Source organism: Chrysochloris asiatica, unplaced genomic scaffold (genome assembly GCF_000296735.1).
Source record: "Chrysochloris asiatica unplaced genomic scaffold, ChrAsi1.0 scaffold00135, whole genome shotgun sequence".
NCBI classification, from domain to species: Eukaryota; Metazoa; Chordata; class Mammalia; order Afrosoricida; family Chrysochloridae; genus Chrysochloris; species Chrysochloris asiatica.
Genome location: NW_006408653.1, coordinates 2,244,446 through 2,261,009, shown reverse-complemented (window position 1 = coordinate 2,261,009; position 16,564 = coordinate 2,244,446). Strand labels below are relative to the sequence as shown.

The 16,564-nt window shown below is 38.5% G+C and overlaps 1 pseudogene; it reads left to right on the top strand.

Moving 5' to 3' along the window:
* Window positions 1–13,988: 13,988 nt before the first annotated feature.
* On the top strand, window positions 13,989–14,325 carry LOC102842773 (annotated as a pseudogene).
* The last annotated feature ends 2,239 nt before the right edge of the window (window positions 14,326–16,564 follow it).

Here is a 16,564-nt window from a genome sequence, read left to right as displayed (position 1 = left end):
TACATATTGCTGCTGGTTGTTGTTAAGTGCTGTCACTGTATAGGGTTTCTGAGGAGCAGCTGCTGGGTTTGAACTACTAACCTGTGGTTCAAACTGACCTTGCTGTCCAGTGCATTATCCTGCAGCACCACTCCAGGACTCCTTAATTGGCTTTAAAGAATATTCTTTCCATTAAGATTTATAGATATTATTTTACTTTCTTCTTATATTAAGTTCCATTCTAAAGAACTTTGAGCTTACTCTGATTGCTTTCCCTTGTATATCTTGTTGTTTTTAAACCCTTTGACTCAATGTTCTTTCCTTATTCTGGAAAACCTTTCTCCCACTAGAACAGAAGCTTCAGGATAATTGATTTCTTTATCTGCATTATCTATTACTGTATCCCTGGTGCCATGAACATGGACTGGCTCATTAGTTGGCATCAATAAATGTTTCCTGAATAAATAAGTATCAACCTGTTAGCTCATTATTCAGTATCAACCTGTTAGCTAATTACTCAAAATAATCCGTGTGAATACTACAGAAAGTATATGATGTAATGTTGATAGAATAATAGTACATGAAATCATGCATGCACTATGACTAAAATGATGTGAAAATGTGTCTGCAAATGGAAGGTCTGAAGAATAATATACAAACAAAAACAAACTATGTAAAAAATTGATTATGCATTACATTTCTGATGTTCTGAGGTATTAAAAATTGCCTACTGTTCTTAACCTTTTACCAATCCCTGAATTAATAACATTTTTAAAGGAAATAATTCAATTTATCTTATTTGATACCATGATACCAAGTGGTTTAAACTCCTTTAGGGAAGATACTAGGAATCCTGGTGTGGTGCTGTGGGTTAATGCGCTAGACTGCAAAGTTGACTTAGACCACAAGGTCGGTGGTTCAAGTTCACCAGCTGCTCCTCAGAAACCCTACACAGGGTCATTATGAATTGGAACCAATTTGATGGTACTTAACAACAACAACAAAGGAAGGTACTGTGACTTTGTCTTTTATTTTTGTCCAATATTGTGTCTCCAGCAAGAATAGAAACTTGTCTCATTGTAGGCCCCCCAAATCTCAGGCAATTTGGAGAAACTGCAGGCACTAGATATTTGTGACTTAATTCACATAAATTTAGTTCTTTAAGTTCCATTTCATGGTGGTATTGCTAAAGCAATCATCTGCTTGTATGTCTTCAGAAAGCAAACACTTTTTTATTGTTTTGTTACAAAGTCAAGGTTGATCAGAGTTAGTATTAACAGAGCACAAGTGTGTCACCACAGAACATGTTAAACTGGTTTCTAAAGCTTAGGCTCTTCTATTAGAGCTTATTTGAAATAACAGAAGCTTTACCTTTCCTCTTTAGACTATTTTTAAACTCAATTATGCTAAAATGCCATTTCCTGTTGACTGAAAAGTCACAACTGGGTGAATGATGTCTACCACACCTTTGGATAGGGTATGAAGACTACTGTGTGGAGCAAGGCGGATGATCATGTATTGATTTCTCAATGTTAAATTCAAAGAAATGTATCCAAACAAGATGTCAGGGCAATCTGATGGGCTACATATCTTAGTTCCAGCATGCTTGTGCCAGAGAGGTTTTGTTACAGTTTAATGAAAATTATTGAATGACGCAGAAAGCATCAAAAGAAGATGGAAGGAATACACAGAGTCACTGTACCAAAAGGAAATGGTTGATGTTCAACCCTTTCAAGAGGTAGCATATGATTAAGATCTAATGATACTGAAGGAAGAAGTCCATGATGCATTGAAGGAATTGGCAAAGAACAAAGCACCAGGAATTGACGGAATGCAAATTGAAATCTTTCAACAAAGTGAAGTGGCACTGGAGGCACTCACTCGTCTATGCCAAGAAATTTGGAAAGCAACTGCCTGGCCAACTGATTGTAAGAGATCCATATTTGTGCCCATTCCAAAAAGAGGTGACCCAATGGAATGCGGAAATCATCGGACAATATCTTTGATATCCCATGTGAATACAGTTTTACTAAAGGTAATAAAGAAACAGCTGCAAGCATACATTGACAGAGAACTTCCAGGGATTCAAGCCAGATTCAGAAGAGGTCATGGAATGAGGGATATCATTGCTGACATCAGATGGATCTTGGCTGAAAGCAGAGAATACCAGAAAGATGTTTATTTGTGCTTTATTGACTATGCAAAGGCATTTGATTGTGCAGGCAGCAATGTGGAGAATGAGTTTCTGGAGCACTTAATTGTGTTCATGAGGAACCAGTATATAGACAGTTATTCAAACAGACCAAATGAACAATGAATGGTTTAAAATTAGGAAACGTGTGACAAGGCTGTATTCTTTTACTATACTTATTCAACCTGTATGCTGAACAAATAATCCGACAAGCTGGGTTATATGAAGAAAAACATGACATCAGGATTGGAAGAAGACTCATTAACAACTTGCAATATGCAGATGATACAACCTTGCTTGCTGAAAGTGAAGAGGACTTAAAATACTGATGAAGATCAAAGAGCACAGCCTTCAGTATGGATTGAATCTCAATGTAAGGAAAACAAAAATCCTTACCACTGGACCAATAATCAACATTCTTATCAATGGAGAAAAGATTGAAGTTGTCAAGGACTAGATTCTTCTTGGATCAGCTATCAACACTCACGGAAGCCACAGTCAAGAGATCAAACGACGTATTGCATTAGGCTGCACAAGACCTTTTTGAAGTGTTGAAGAGCAAAGATGTTAGTTTGAGGACTAAGATATGCATGACCCAATCCATGGTATTTTCAATAACATTATATGGATGAGAACATTGACCAATTTTCAATTGAATAAGGAAGACTGTAGAAGAATTGATGCATTTGAGCTATGGTGTTGGAGGAGAATATTAAAAGTACTATGGACTGCCAAAAGAACAAACCAATCTGTATTGGAAGAAGTACAGGCAGAATGCTCCCTGAAAGCCAGAATGGTTAGACTTTGTCTCTCGTACTTCAGGCATATTGCCAGGAGGGTTCAGTTCTGGAGAAGGACATCATGTTTGGTAAAATGGAGGGTCAGAGAAAAAGAGGAAGACCCCAATGAGATGGATTGGCACAGTGACAGCAGCGATGGGCTCAAATGTAGCAACGATTGTGAGGTTGGTGCAGGACTGGGCAGTGTTTCATTCAGTTGTGCATGGGGTCACTGTGATTTGATACTGACTTAATGGCACCTAACAACAACAACAATAGAGAGTTACTTAGATTATTTCATTTAGTTGTCATCATACCCTTTTATAATATCCTCATTTCACCACCTGCATCATCAACCATTACCGAATTTTTTAGTAATGGTTGTGGCACTATAGGATCAGCACTGGACTGTGAATCGCAAGGTTAGCAATTCAAACTCACCAGCTGCTCCTCAGAAACCCTATATAGGGGTTGCTCTGAGTTAGACCTGACTCGACGGCACTTAATAACAACAACACCACTATATGCAGGGAACCCTGGTATGTAGTGGGTTATATGTTGGACTGCTAACTATAACATCAACAGTTCTAGTGCACCAGTAGCTCCAAGGGAGAAAGATGAGGCTTTCTACTCCCCAAAAGATTTACTATCTCAGAAATCCTATATAGGGTCGTTGAGTCAGAACCAACTCAATGCCATACAACCACCACCAACCACCATATATCAGGTAGTGTTTTAGATGCTTTATAGACACTTCATAGATAATATGAACAACATTCCTGACAGCAAGGCTGAAATTAGGGTGAAGGGAGTAAGGCACAAAATTAAAGGCAGAGGAGAGGCTCCAAAAACTCACTAATCAAGCAACATAATCAAAGTCAATACGGAAAAAATCCATTATGAATAAATATTAAATATATCATTAAAGATATGTATTGTTTGTTTTATAACCCTGTGTCATTGTGCCATGGGAGAAGTCATTTCTTATTAGTCCATACTTCCTGGGCCCACGCTGTCTTCACTTCCTTGTTAGTGAGTTGATGAAGGTTGGTAATGGCATGTGAATAGATGGACCAACACAGGCCTTTATCTACAGTCATGTTTTTAGATTATAGAACTTTTGTTGACTTTTTCATTTGGTTCAAAATATGGGAGGATAGTTCCATAAGTGTAATGTGGGGTCATCATTGTTGTGAAGTGTCGAGTTGGTTCCGACCCATAGTGACCCTGTATAGGGTTTCCAAGGAGCAGCTGGTGAGCTTGAACTGCTGACCTTGCAATTCAAACGGCTTTGCAGTCTGGTGCATTAACTCACAGCACCACACCAGGAGGGGCAATTTTATTCTGTTTTGGGTTCTAATATGGCTCCCCTTGACCCTGGCCTGACAGAGTGACATTATTATTATTACTACTACTATTACATTTTATTTTCCAGATAAAGAATGGAAGCTAAGAGAAATTAGGGTAATTAATTAGCAGAAGGCAACAGAGCTAGTAAGCAATGGATTTAGACCTCAAACCTAAATCTGACTCTAAAACCCATGCTTTTTCTAAATTCCTGTTTTACAAGGGACATTAGGCCAGGATTGACAAACTTTTTCAGTAAAAGGACAGTGAGTAAATAACTTACTAATAGTAGCAAATATTTCAGCTTTGTGGACCATTTATCTCTGTCAATTATAGCTGTGGACATCTACCATTATAGTGGGAATGCAGCCATAGACATTAGGTAAACAAAAGGGCATGCCTGGATTTGGTTGACGGACCTCAGTTTGCTGACCATGCATTGTTGTTGTTATTAGGTGCCATTGACTCAGTACCAACTCATAATTATCCTATGCACAGCAGAATGAAACACTGCCCAGTCCTGGGCCAACCTCATAATTGTTGCCATGCGTGAGCCCATTGATGCTGCCACTTTGCCAATCCATTCTCTCTGGGGGTCCTCCTCTTTTTCTCTAACCCTCCAACTTACCAAACATGTTATTTCTCTCCAGTGACTGATTCCTCTGACAATTTGTCCGTTGTTTTATTTCTTGACTGCTGCTTCAGAGTGTTGATGGTTAATCTGAGCAAAATGAAGTCTTTGACAACTTCAATCTTTTCCTTATTTATATGGATGTTATATACTGATCCAGTATTGAGGATTTTTGTTTTCTTCACATTGAGGTGCAACCCATACTGAAGGCTGTGATCTTTGATCTTTACCAATAAGCATTTTAAGTCATCTTGGCTTTCAGCAAACAAGGTTGTATCATCTGCATATTACAGGTTGTTATGGAGTCTTCCTTCAATCCTGATGCCACGTTTTTCTTCATCTAGTCCAGCTTCTCTGATTATTTGATCAGCATACAGATTGAATAAGTATGGTGAAAGAATACAATCATGGTGTACACCTTTCCTAATTTTAAATCATTTGCTGTTCCCTTGTTCTGTTCGAACAGCTGCCGCTTGGTCTATGTCCAGGTTTCTCATGAGCACAATTAAGTGTTCTGGAATACTCATTCTCCACAATGTTGTCCATAGCTTGCATGATTCACACAATCCAAAACCTTTGCATAGTCAATAAAGCACAGGTAAATATCTTTCTTGTATTCTCTGCTTTCAGCCAAGATCCATTTGAAGCCAGTAATCCCTTGTTCTACATCCTCTTCTGAATCTGGCTTGAACCCTGGAAATCATATGTTGATGTATAGTTGCAGTGGTTTTTTAATTATCTTTAGCAAAATTTTGCTTGCATGGGACAATTAATTATATTGTCCACATGATGATTTTTGCATTCTTTTGGGTCACCTCTCTTTGGAATGGGCACAAATACAGGTTTCTTCTAGTCAATTGGCCAGGTAGTTATCTTCCAAATATCCTGGCATAGATGAGTGAGTGCCTCCAGTGCTGCATCAGTCTTTTAAAAGATCTCAATTTGTATTCCATCAATTCCCAGTTCCTTGTTCTTTACCAATGCCTTCAATGCACCATGGACTTCTTCCTTCAGTATTATTGGCTCTTGATCATACGTTAACTCTTCAAATGATTGAACATCGATCATCTCTTTCTGGTACAATGATTCTGTGTATTCCTTCCACTTTCTTTTGATGCTTTCTGAATCATTCAATATTTTGCTCATAGTATCCTTCAATATTGCAAGTCTAGGCTTGAATTTTTCCTTCAGTTCCCTCAGCTTGAGGAATGCTGAGCGTGTTCTTCCTGTTTGGTTTTCTAACTCCAGGTCTTTCTTTGCACATTTTATTATAATATTTGACTTTGTCTTCTTGGTCTGCCCTTTGAACATTTCTGTTCAGTTCATTTCTTCCATTTGCTTTAGCACCTCTACACTTGAGAGCAAGTTTCAGAGTCTCTTCTGACATCCATTTTGGTCTTTTCCTTCTTTCTTGTCTTCATAATGACTTTTTGCTTTCTTCCTGTATGATGTTCTTGATGTTATCCCACAACTCTTCTGGTCTTCAGTCATTAGTGTGTAATGCATCAAATCTGTTCTTTAGATGCCCTCTAAATTCAGGTGGGATATGTTCAAGGTCATATTTTGGCATTTGTGGACTTGTTTTCATTTTCTTCAGCTTCAGCCTGAACTTGCATATGAGCAATTGATGGTCTGTTTCACAGTCTGTTCCTGGCCTTGTTTTTGCTGATGAGATGGAGCTTTTCCACTGTATCTTTCCACAGATGTAGTCAATTTTTTTCATGCATTCTCTATGCATAGCATTTATATATAGGCATGTGCCACATAGCACCTGCGTAGGCTATGTCTGATCACATATACATCTGTGGTCCCATAAGGCTCTACACCTACTCCTCACTTACCAACTCTTCTGTGTTCTGGCATTTCACATTTACAGTCATAGTTAAAATCTACTATACAACTAGTTTGCACATTGACAACGTACATCTGTCAGTACCGAACCCTGAGTTCAAGAGGAGAGTAACACAGGCTGTGATGGCAAAGGTTATGTGTCAACTTGGCTGAGGTATGATTCTCAGTGGTTTCACAGTGATATAATGATGAAGTCCAAAAGTTATGTAATGATGCAGTCATTTACATTTGTGATCCGATGTCGTCATGCTTCATTTTCGTATAATGCTGATTTTTGCCTCACAGCCTGGTTTTGGGGACTAAGCATGTCAATCGTGGAGTAGATGTAATAGATTTCAGAAATTCCTATCAGAAAATGGGACATAGAAAATGCAACAGCTTCCCATATGCAATATGTGTATCTCGTGTCTCTTGCATATAAAGCGATTGTGCTACCAGAAGTATAATTGTTATTGTTAAGTGCCAGCCAATAGCGACCCTGTATAGGGTTTCCTAGGAGCAACTGGTGAGCCTGAACCAACAAACTTGTGATTCAATCCAATTTTGTAGTCCAGCACATTAACCCACAGCACCACACCAGGACGCCAGAAGTATAATGGCACGGTACATTTGTCTTCATATTTACAATAAACGCCTATGTTACTGTAGTTTCTAGTTAAAAATTTAGGCAACAGTATCCAATCTCATGTATCATGCATCTCTTGAGTGTTGTAGCATTGTTGTTGTTGTTGTTGTTAAGTGCCGTTGAGTCGGTTCCGACCCATAGCAACCCTCTATAGGGTTTCCAAGGAGTGACTGGTGAGCTTGAACCACTGACCTTGCAGTTCAAATGGCTTTGGAATCTGGCGCATTAACCCACAGCGCCACACCGGGACTCCTGGTTGTTGTAGCCTTAACTCTGTTTAATATCTTTTCAAAAATATTACCAAGAAGTGCATCATGGTTCCCAAGTGTAGCAAAACCAGGGTCAATGATAGCAGTGACAAGAGGCAAAGGAGAAACATTGATATGAAAGTGAAAGAAAATTAAACAACATGAAGCTAGAAAACCAATATCACACTCAACAATCAGGATGATCCTCAAAAACAAACGAAAAATTCTCCATGCTGCTAAAGGATTGGTTCCAGTAAAAACTATAAGGCAAATTAAAATGTGAAAGTGGACCTATATCAGATATGGAAAAATCGCTAATGATGCAGATTGAGCATGAAATACAAAACTGAATCCCTCTCCACATGATGATGGTCACTGCTAAGGCACAAAGCTTGTTCAAGATGCTGAAAGAAAAAGGACCAGACTATGATGTGGTGCTCACATAATGTCCAAATCACATAACATCTTATTTCATAAAATGCAATGTAGATATTAAGTGACATGTGACTACATCAAAGGAGTAAATACTAATTCCTTCCCTTCCATCCTTTTAGTTTCTTTAATCCAATTGAGGATAGCTAAAGCTCTACTAGCCAGGAGACAGACAACAATGCTTCTCCCTTTCCAGAACACTGGTTTAGGAATCAGAGACCTGGGTTTTGTCCTTGTTCTATCACTAATGTTTGTTAAATGACTTATTTAGAACTTCCAGCAAGATGGTGGACTAGGCAGATACACTACACATACCCTTTACAATAAAGATAGGAGACACAAAATAAAACAGACACAGATGAAAATTCTAGCATCCTGAAATTCAGGAGAAAAGATACAGAGATTGCTGTGAGGAGAGACTAAGCAGATGATGAGAGAGGGAGTTGACTGGTGAATGGCAGGTACCTTCAACGGATCGACAGAAAGATTGAGGAAAGCAAGGAGAACACAGAAAAAACATTAGAAGAATGCAGAAAAATGCTTATAAGAACAAACAGACAAATAAATGCAAAGTTTGAAACACTACAAAACCTGCGATTAGAAATCCAGAAGATTCATACTAAGATTTCAGAAATGGACAATCCATTGAAAGGGCAAAGAAAAAGATTTAAAGTAATGGAAGTCCAAATGAATGGACTTAAAGATAAACCTCTCAGTACTAATATGCTAGAAGAAAAAAGAATGAAAAAAATCTGAAGAAAGCCTAAGATTTATGTGTGATACCATGAAGAAGAACAATTTACAGGTGATCGGAATTTCAGAACAGGAAGAGACAATAAATAGCACAGAGAAAAATGTCAAAAAGTTGTTGGAAGAAAACTTCCCTAACATCATGAAAGATGAAAAGATAAATACACAAAAAACTAACAAATAAATACACAAAAAGCTAATCTCTCCCCAAACAGGAGAGATTCCAAAAGAAATTCACTAAGACATATCATAATTAGATTTTCCAAACTCAAAGACAAGGAAAAAATCCTGAGAGCAGCTTGGGATAAATGAAAAGACCTGCAAAGGAGAACCAATAAGACTCGGCTTTGATTTCTCAGCAGAAACCAGGCAGGCAAGAAGGCAATGGGATGATATAGACAAAACTGTGAAAGAAAAAAATTGCCAACCAAGAATCATATACCCAGTAACACTGTCCTTCAAATACTATGGTGAAATTAGGACATTTCCTGATAAGCAGAAATTAAATGAATTTATAATGACTAGACCAACATTACAAAAAATGCAAAAGTGTGTTCTTTGGGATGAGAATCAGACACATCAGACAACAACCTGAGATTACCATACATGGCAACACCACCCAGTATTTAAAGTAAAACAAACTTACAAGATAGAAAATAGGGAACCAGAGAAATGTATAAAGAAATCAACTGTAAAGCAAAAAGAGGGAATAGTGTAGATACAGAAGTTCCAAATGGCAAGGAAGTTAAGTAGATTTCAACATAAAACAAACTATTTTAAGCAGGAGGAAAATTAAAATTCCAGGGTAACCACAAAGAAAAATAGTATACTGCACATCAAAATAAAGAGGAAAATCAGAAAGATTTAATAAACATTAACACAGCAGAAATGAAAATGAAAAGAAAACCCACAAATAAAATGAATTCTGCATGGAAAAGTATGTGGAACAAAGAATCCAGCAACACCACACACATTAGAAAAACGAAAAAACAAAACGAAAAAACAGAAAAATGACAGCAATCAGTTTACACCTATTGATAATTACACTGAATGTAAATGGACTAAATGTAGCAGTCAAGAGATGTAGAGGGCAGAATGGATAAGAAAACAGGATCCTTCAATATGCTGTCTACAAGAAACATCTAAAAGATGGAGACAGCCTAAATGCCCATCAACAGAAGAATGGTTAAGCAAACTTTGGTGTGTACACACAATGTAAAACTACAAAACATTGAAAAATAATAATGGATCTGTGAAACGCCTCACAACATGGTTGAACCTGGAGGACATTGTGCTGAGTGAAATTGTTGTTGTTATGTGCTATTGAGTTGGTTCTGACTCCCAGCAATCCTGTATAGGGTTTCTGATGAGCAACTGGTGAGCTTGAACTGCTGACCATCTGGTTCAAACTGACTTTGCAATTCAGTGCATTAACTCACAGTGCCATACCAGTTAGTCAATCACAAAAGGATAAACACTGTATGAGACTAATATTGTAAAAAGTTATAAGATTTTCTTGATAAAAGACAATCTACGATGATTACAGGGGGCAAGGTGGAGAGAGAAAATTATTCATGGGCTATAGTGTAGACACATGTTAATACGGGTGACAGAGCAGGCAATATACAAGAGGGAAGTTAGCAGAGGAAACATGAATGTAGCAGGAAAAAAGACCCAGGGAGGAATGCAATAGTCAAAGTGAACAGCGATAAATACTGTTAACTGTTGGTACATGGAGGGGATTGCAACCATGCAATGAAGCAAAGTATATGATTTGTTGAATGCAAAACTGATGATCTGTTCTGTAAACCTTCACTCAATCCATAATAAAAAAGTGGAAAAAAATTTATTTATTTGAGCCTCCATTTTTCTCATAATAAAATGTGAGGTTGGTTCCTCATTCGCTAGAGATTTTGCTAATCTCTAGCATTCCCTTTGAACACAAAATTCTAAAATCTGAGAGCTAGCTGATTTGAAAGGACATACAGAATCTCTTCAGGAAAACAAATTTCCAACTTGACCTATACTCATGGATGTAGTAGCTCAAAATACCAACTGAAAGGGAAGGAGGCTACACATGAAGTATCAATGCTATCCCACCTGTATACAAGGTAGATAGGGATGAACAAGTTAGCAGTTGGTGCCTAAAATAAGGGAGTGATAAAGGCACAAAGTGACTGGCTTACAAGTTTTCATGAGGCAGTTTAGTTTAAGAGTGTGCGGGAGAAGGTAGAGTCCCCACTGAATAGTTTTCATCTTGTCTTAGATGGGTCTGTGAAAAGAGATGGGGATAAGATTCTTATGATTCAATAGTGAATAACTGTTATCATAGAGCTCTGGTAGTTAGTGGTTATGAATTGGGCTGCTAACCTCGAGGTCAACAGTTCGAAATAATCAGCTGTTCTGTGGGAGAAAAATGAGGCTTTCTGCTCATGTAAAGATTTGCAGCTTCAGAAACCCTATGCAGAGTCACTATGAGTTGGAACTGACTCCCTGGCCCACCCCACCACTACCACCAACTGGTATCATGACTAATAGTGACTGTCACAATTGTAAAGGTAGAAGTTTTATAATAATAACAGGTGAGTAGTTAATCTTACAGTCCAGAAACAGAGGACACTAGGACCATCAAGGGAGAAGAACACAAGCAGAATGCAGGACCCCATCTAGAGAAGCAATGACACCAGAGATGGAGGCAGAGATGGGGACATGGAGAGAGGGAGCAGCTGAGGACTCTAGATTCATGGGAAGAGAGGGACTGAGAGCTGGCAGCCAGGAGGCAGACCTGCAGAATGTGCCCTTTGGTAGTTTAAAAAGTAACATAGAAATATGACCCAGCAATCCCAATCCTAGGCGTATACTCAAAAGAATTGAAAACAGGAATGACAACAGAAATCTGTACACCAATGTTCACTGGAGCACTATTCACAATAGTCAAAAGATGGAAGTAGCCTAAATGACCAACAGATGAATGGATAAACAAAATATGGTGCATAAATACAATGGCATATTACACAGCCATAAGAGAAATAAGGTCCTGACATATGCGATAACATAAAAGAACCTGAAAAACATTATGCTGAGTAAAAATGTCCATCACAAAAGGACAAATACTATAAATCCCACTTATATGAAACAGACAAATGTATAGAGACCAAAGTTTATTAGCACGTCTCTGGGGAATAAGGGAAGTCATTGCTTAGGAAGCACTGTCAATGGTGGTGGAGTCATTTGGAAAAGAATACTGTCAATGGTTGTGTAATGTGATAAACATAATCAATGCCACTGATTAGACATGTAAAAATTGATTTGGCAAATGGTTTATTATATATGTGTTTACCAAAAATGAAAACTGAAGTTCTAAGTTTCTCATAGATCCATCGCAGGTAAAATGATCCTTCAATCACTTAGCCCACTAACCTCCAAGCACAAGTGACAGACATGAAATTCTACCTTGTTTTCATTTGAAAGTCTTGATGTAGCATTGTAAGATAAAACACTGGACTGCTAACCACAAGGTTGGAGGTTCAAACCCACCAGTCACTCCCCAGAAACCCTATACAGGGTTGCTTTGATTTGGCACTTAGCAGCATCAACAACACAGCATCCAACCAAAGACTAAAACAGGGATGACTCGGGCTCACAGTTCACGTTCTTTTACTTTGAAATTTCGGCTTCAAGGTGAGTTCAAGCTATCATTTCTCCTTTCAAGCATGAGGCGGTAGTATGTGACTAACTTACTCAGAACAGAAATCATGGTCAGGTTTACTGACTTGATGTTTGTTACCTGAAAACATTAACTGAGATTCAGATCAAGGTTAAGAGATTCATAGTTTAGCAATATTCATGCTTGCCAATCAATGTTACTTCAGTATTTGGGACACTAGCCTAACACATATTCATCGATGAAACCAAAATGTTTTGTGAGCACACGCTTGGGCTTGCCTGAAAACACTGTTCTGAAGGAGTTCCCAAAGGTCTTAAGTTAAAAATCTATTTAAGTAGGAAAACTGCCTTGGAGAGATCAAGTTAGACATCTATTTTTACGAGAAAAGGAAGAGAGAGGTTATATGTTCTTGCCATGAAATTCTATTAATTTTGTGTGTTGTTTTCTTAAATCTGAAAAGTGACCCAATTTATTATTATTTTATATCAAAGACCACCCTGAATTTGGCATTAAAAACTTGTCCTGAGTCAGAATTTGAAGTGTTCACAGTTGGCCAGGGCCAAACTTGGTGAAGTAGCTCTAGCTTCTTTTTTACTCCTGAGCAGAAACAGATAAGAAGTATGTGGGCAAAATGCCCTCTTGATTGGTTGGGTATCTCTGGTTTCAATCACCAGTAAAAGCAAATGAGATGCCAGGTTTTCTAACTCTCATCTCTTATTCATCTGCATCAATATGTACAACACATCTTTCCATTCATCTTTGTTTCAATGTCAGAGAAAGATGACACAGGCCGAGTTACAAATCATCCAGAGGGGAAACTCATTAACTGAGGAGATAGTTCTCTCGGTTGTTGGTGCTAAATAACTTTCTCTAGGAAAAATATCTACTTCATGCAAGTTGCCATAGGCCACAATATTAGTGACAGAGTAGTTTTTAAAAGGAGTTCCTGGTCTAGTGAAGAATCCTGGTAAAAAGGAAGAAAAACACAAAACAGATTTGCAAATTCTCAATGGAATCTTGACTTTCTGGAGCCATGGAGGCTGGATAAGCCCCCCAAACTTGTCCTGACACAATCTTTAAACTTTACATCTTACACCAAAACTATCCCATGAAGTCTTCTTTGAACCAAAAAATAGCTTATCTTAATTAATAAAGTTATGTCTGCTTTGATTATTGTGCTCTTTTAAAGAATTATCTATGTGAGATCAAATTGACAATGGCAACTCTTAGGGGGCAGTGAGTTTACGATAACAGTAGTTTAATAATATAAAAAAATATCATGAGAATGGTAGTCCAACTTAAAGAATATAATCAATTGTACATGTAGACATTATTGAAATGGTCTATTTTTGACTCTGTGTTTTCATAAAAATAAAACAATTAAGAAGAAAAATCAGGAGCCCAAACACTCACCTAGCTACTCAGTGCAAGGGGCCATAGCACTCACTTCTTAACTGGCTGCTGGCCCTTGTCCCACCACACTTGGACATGGACAGCAAAGCACACAGGCTATGCACAGAGGAGAGGGACCAAATGCCAAACTTGAGGGCTTTCGGTAGAATGAGCTAGAACGTCATGATGCCATTGTCAAGCAATTCCATTGCAAAGATAGGGCTTTTGGGTTCCATGACAAGGGTGGCCCTGCAGACTGAGAAACTAGACCACCACCCTGAATGGTTTAATGTGTGCAGCAAGGTCACATCAATGTGAGCACCCATAAGTGTGCAGGACTTTGAGATGTGAGCACCCATAAGTGTGCAGGACTTTGAGAGTGGGACATAAATTGGGCGGCTTCATTGAACAAGTAGCAATGTCCATGGCATAGACCCTTTCCTTCCTCAGGGAAGAAGGGTGGCTGGACTGGTGATCCAGAAAGGGTGTGGGGAGCCCTTGGTCCCACGGCCATGGAAAGAAGAGTACCACTTCAATGACTTTTTCCCTACACCACTCTTTCATCCTTGGGGTTCTGTTAGTACACTAATTTGAATAAGCTCTTCCCTTTCTTTGCAATATCCCCAACAAGTCACAATTTCCTTTCCCAGTTATACCCTTTCAGACTCATATCCTGAAAAGCTTTGATAGAAGGGAATATAAAGCCTTATTTTCGAAACCAGGACCCTAAAGTAAACCCCATCTTAAGTGATGTCAACACATGCTTTTAAGGATCAAATAAAATAAAATATCACCCCCCGCCAAAAAAAAGAGAGAGAGAGAGAGAAAGGAGACCCTTAATGATGCAGAATATTAAATGCACTCAGCTGCTGACTGTAAGGCTGCTTCAATTCCACCCAGTCATTTCCAAAGAAAGGCCTAATGACTCATTTCCCAAACGTCAACTATTAAAACTCCTGTAGGGAAGAAGAGTAGAATGTGTGTACGTGTGTACGTGTGTGTGCATGCGTATATATGTATATAGATGTGCATATGTATGTGTACATTTATATGTCCCACACATACACCAAAGTATGAAGGGGGAAACTGATGCATGAGTATTTATTTACATTTCCTGCAAACACCACTGTGAATGGGGTAGTGCATACAGCAGGCAAAACGAGTGAGAACTAGATATTACCAAGCATCTAAAGGTAATGAGTAGCTGAGCCTGGGGGCTCAGAACCATAATCTCAGGGGACACCATGGTCAATTGGCACAACGTAGTCCACAAAGACAGTGTTCTACATCCAACTTTGGGATATGAAAAGCTCATGAGCGGGCTGTGTAAGGTACAGCTATTGATCTCTCCATGTGCGGAAGAAAGAAGAGTGATAAGAATTGAAGATGCTTGCAATCAACTTGTCCAGTGGACTAATGGAACATGTGAAAGTCAGTCTTTACCACCCTACAACTAGAGAAACAAGATGGTACCCAGCTACCACTACCAACTGCCCTGAACAGGATCCTATTCAAAGGTCCTGGAGAGAGAGGCATAATTTGTGGAACAAAACTCAAAATTATTTAAAAAAGAAGACGACGACCAGGCTTATTGATCAGAAGGAATTGGAGGAAACATGAGAATGTGGCATTCAACCACCCTTCATGTCTGGAAAGGAACACACCCTCTTTTAACCAGACAGTGGATAGGCATGTAGTGGGAACAACTTTCAGCCAAGCAGTAGATAGGTATACAGGGGAACAACAACACTAGTAAGATATTCTCACTATGAATGATGGAACGGTCATTCATTCAGTATCAAAGGGGCAACATGTACCTGAGGACAATGACGAGAAGCGATGGGAAGGTGAGTGGAAGGGAAATAGGAGCCAAAGGGAGGAAGAAGATGACTGTTGTACCACGGAGGGGATTGCAATCATTGAGATGAAACAAAGTGTGTTATTTGTTGAATGTAAAACTGATGATCTTGTTTGTAAACCCTCACTCAATTCACAATAGTTAAAAATAAATTTTAAAACCCTATTGACTTCTTTTAAGGGTGACTGAAAAATTAGGGAAGGATTAATAGTCATGGTTGAATAATGTGATGAACACAATGTCACTGAACTATAAATGTGAAGATTGTAGAAATGATAAATGCTTCATTACTTACATATTTGCCACAATTTAAAAAAAAGGCAAAACAAAATGACAACCAGCAAGCACCCCTTTGAAGCACATTGCTATTCTAGTATACATGGGGTTGCCATAAGTCAGAATTAACTCATTGGAAACTGGTGGTTTGAAGTTATAAACTATTTATTTGTGAATAATTGTTAGCAGGATTAATGGTGATTGTCACGATTGAAATTGTAGAAGATGTGTAACTAAAAGGGAGAATAGTTTCCCTTCAGGAACTGATGATCCCAGAACCATTAAAAGGAAGAGCATGAGTGGAGCACGATATCCCTACCTAGAAAAGCAGTAACTGCTGAGACGGTGGCAGAGACGCTGGCATGAAGAAACAGAGCAGCTGTGGGTTCTAGGCCCATGTACTGAGTAAGGCTGTGTGTCTGTGGGCAGGAGGCTGGCTTGCAAATTGCCTTTTGGACATTTAAAGGAATAGATACATTTTTGTTTTGTATGTGTGCATCAAATATTTTTGCTTTGTTCATTTGTGAAATATGAGATG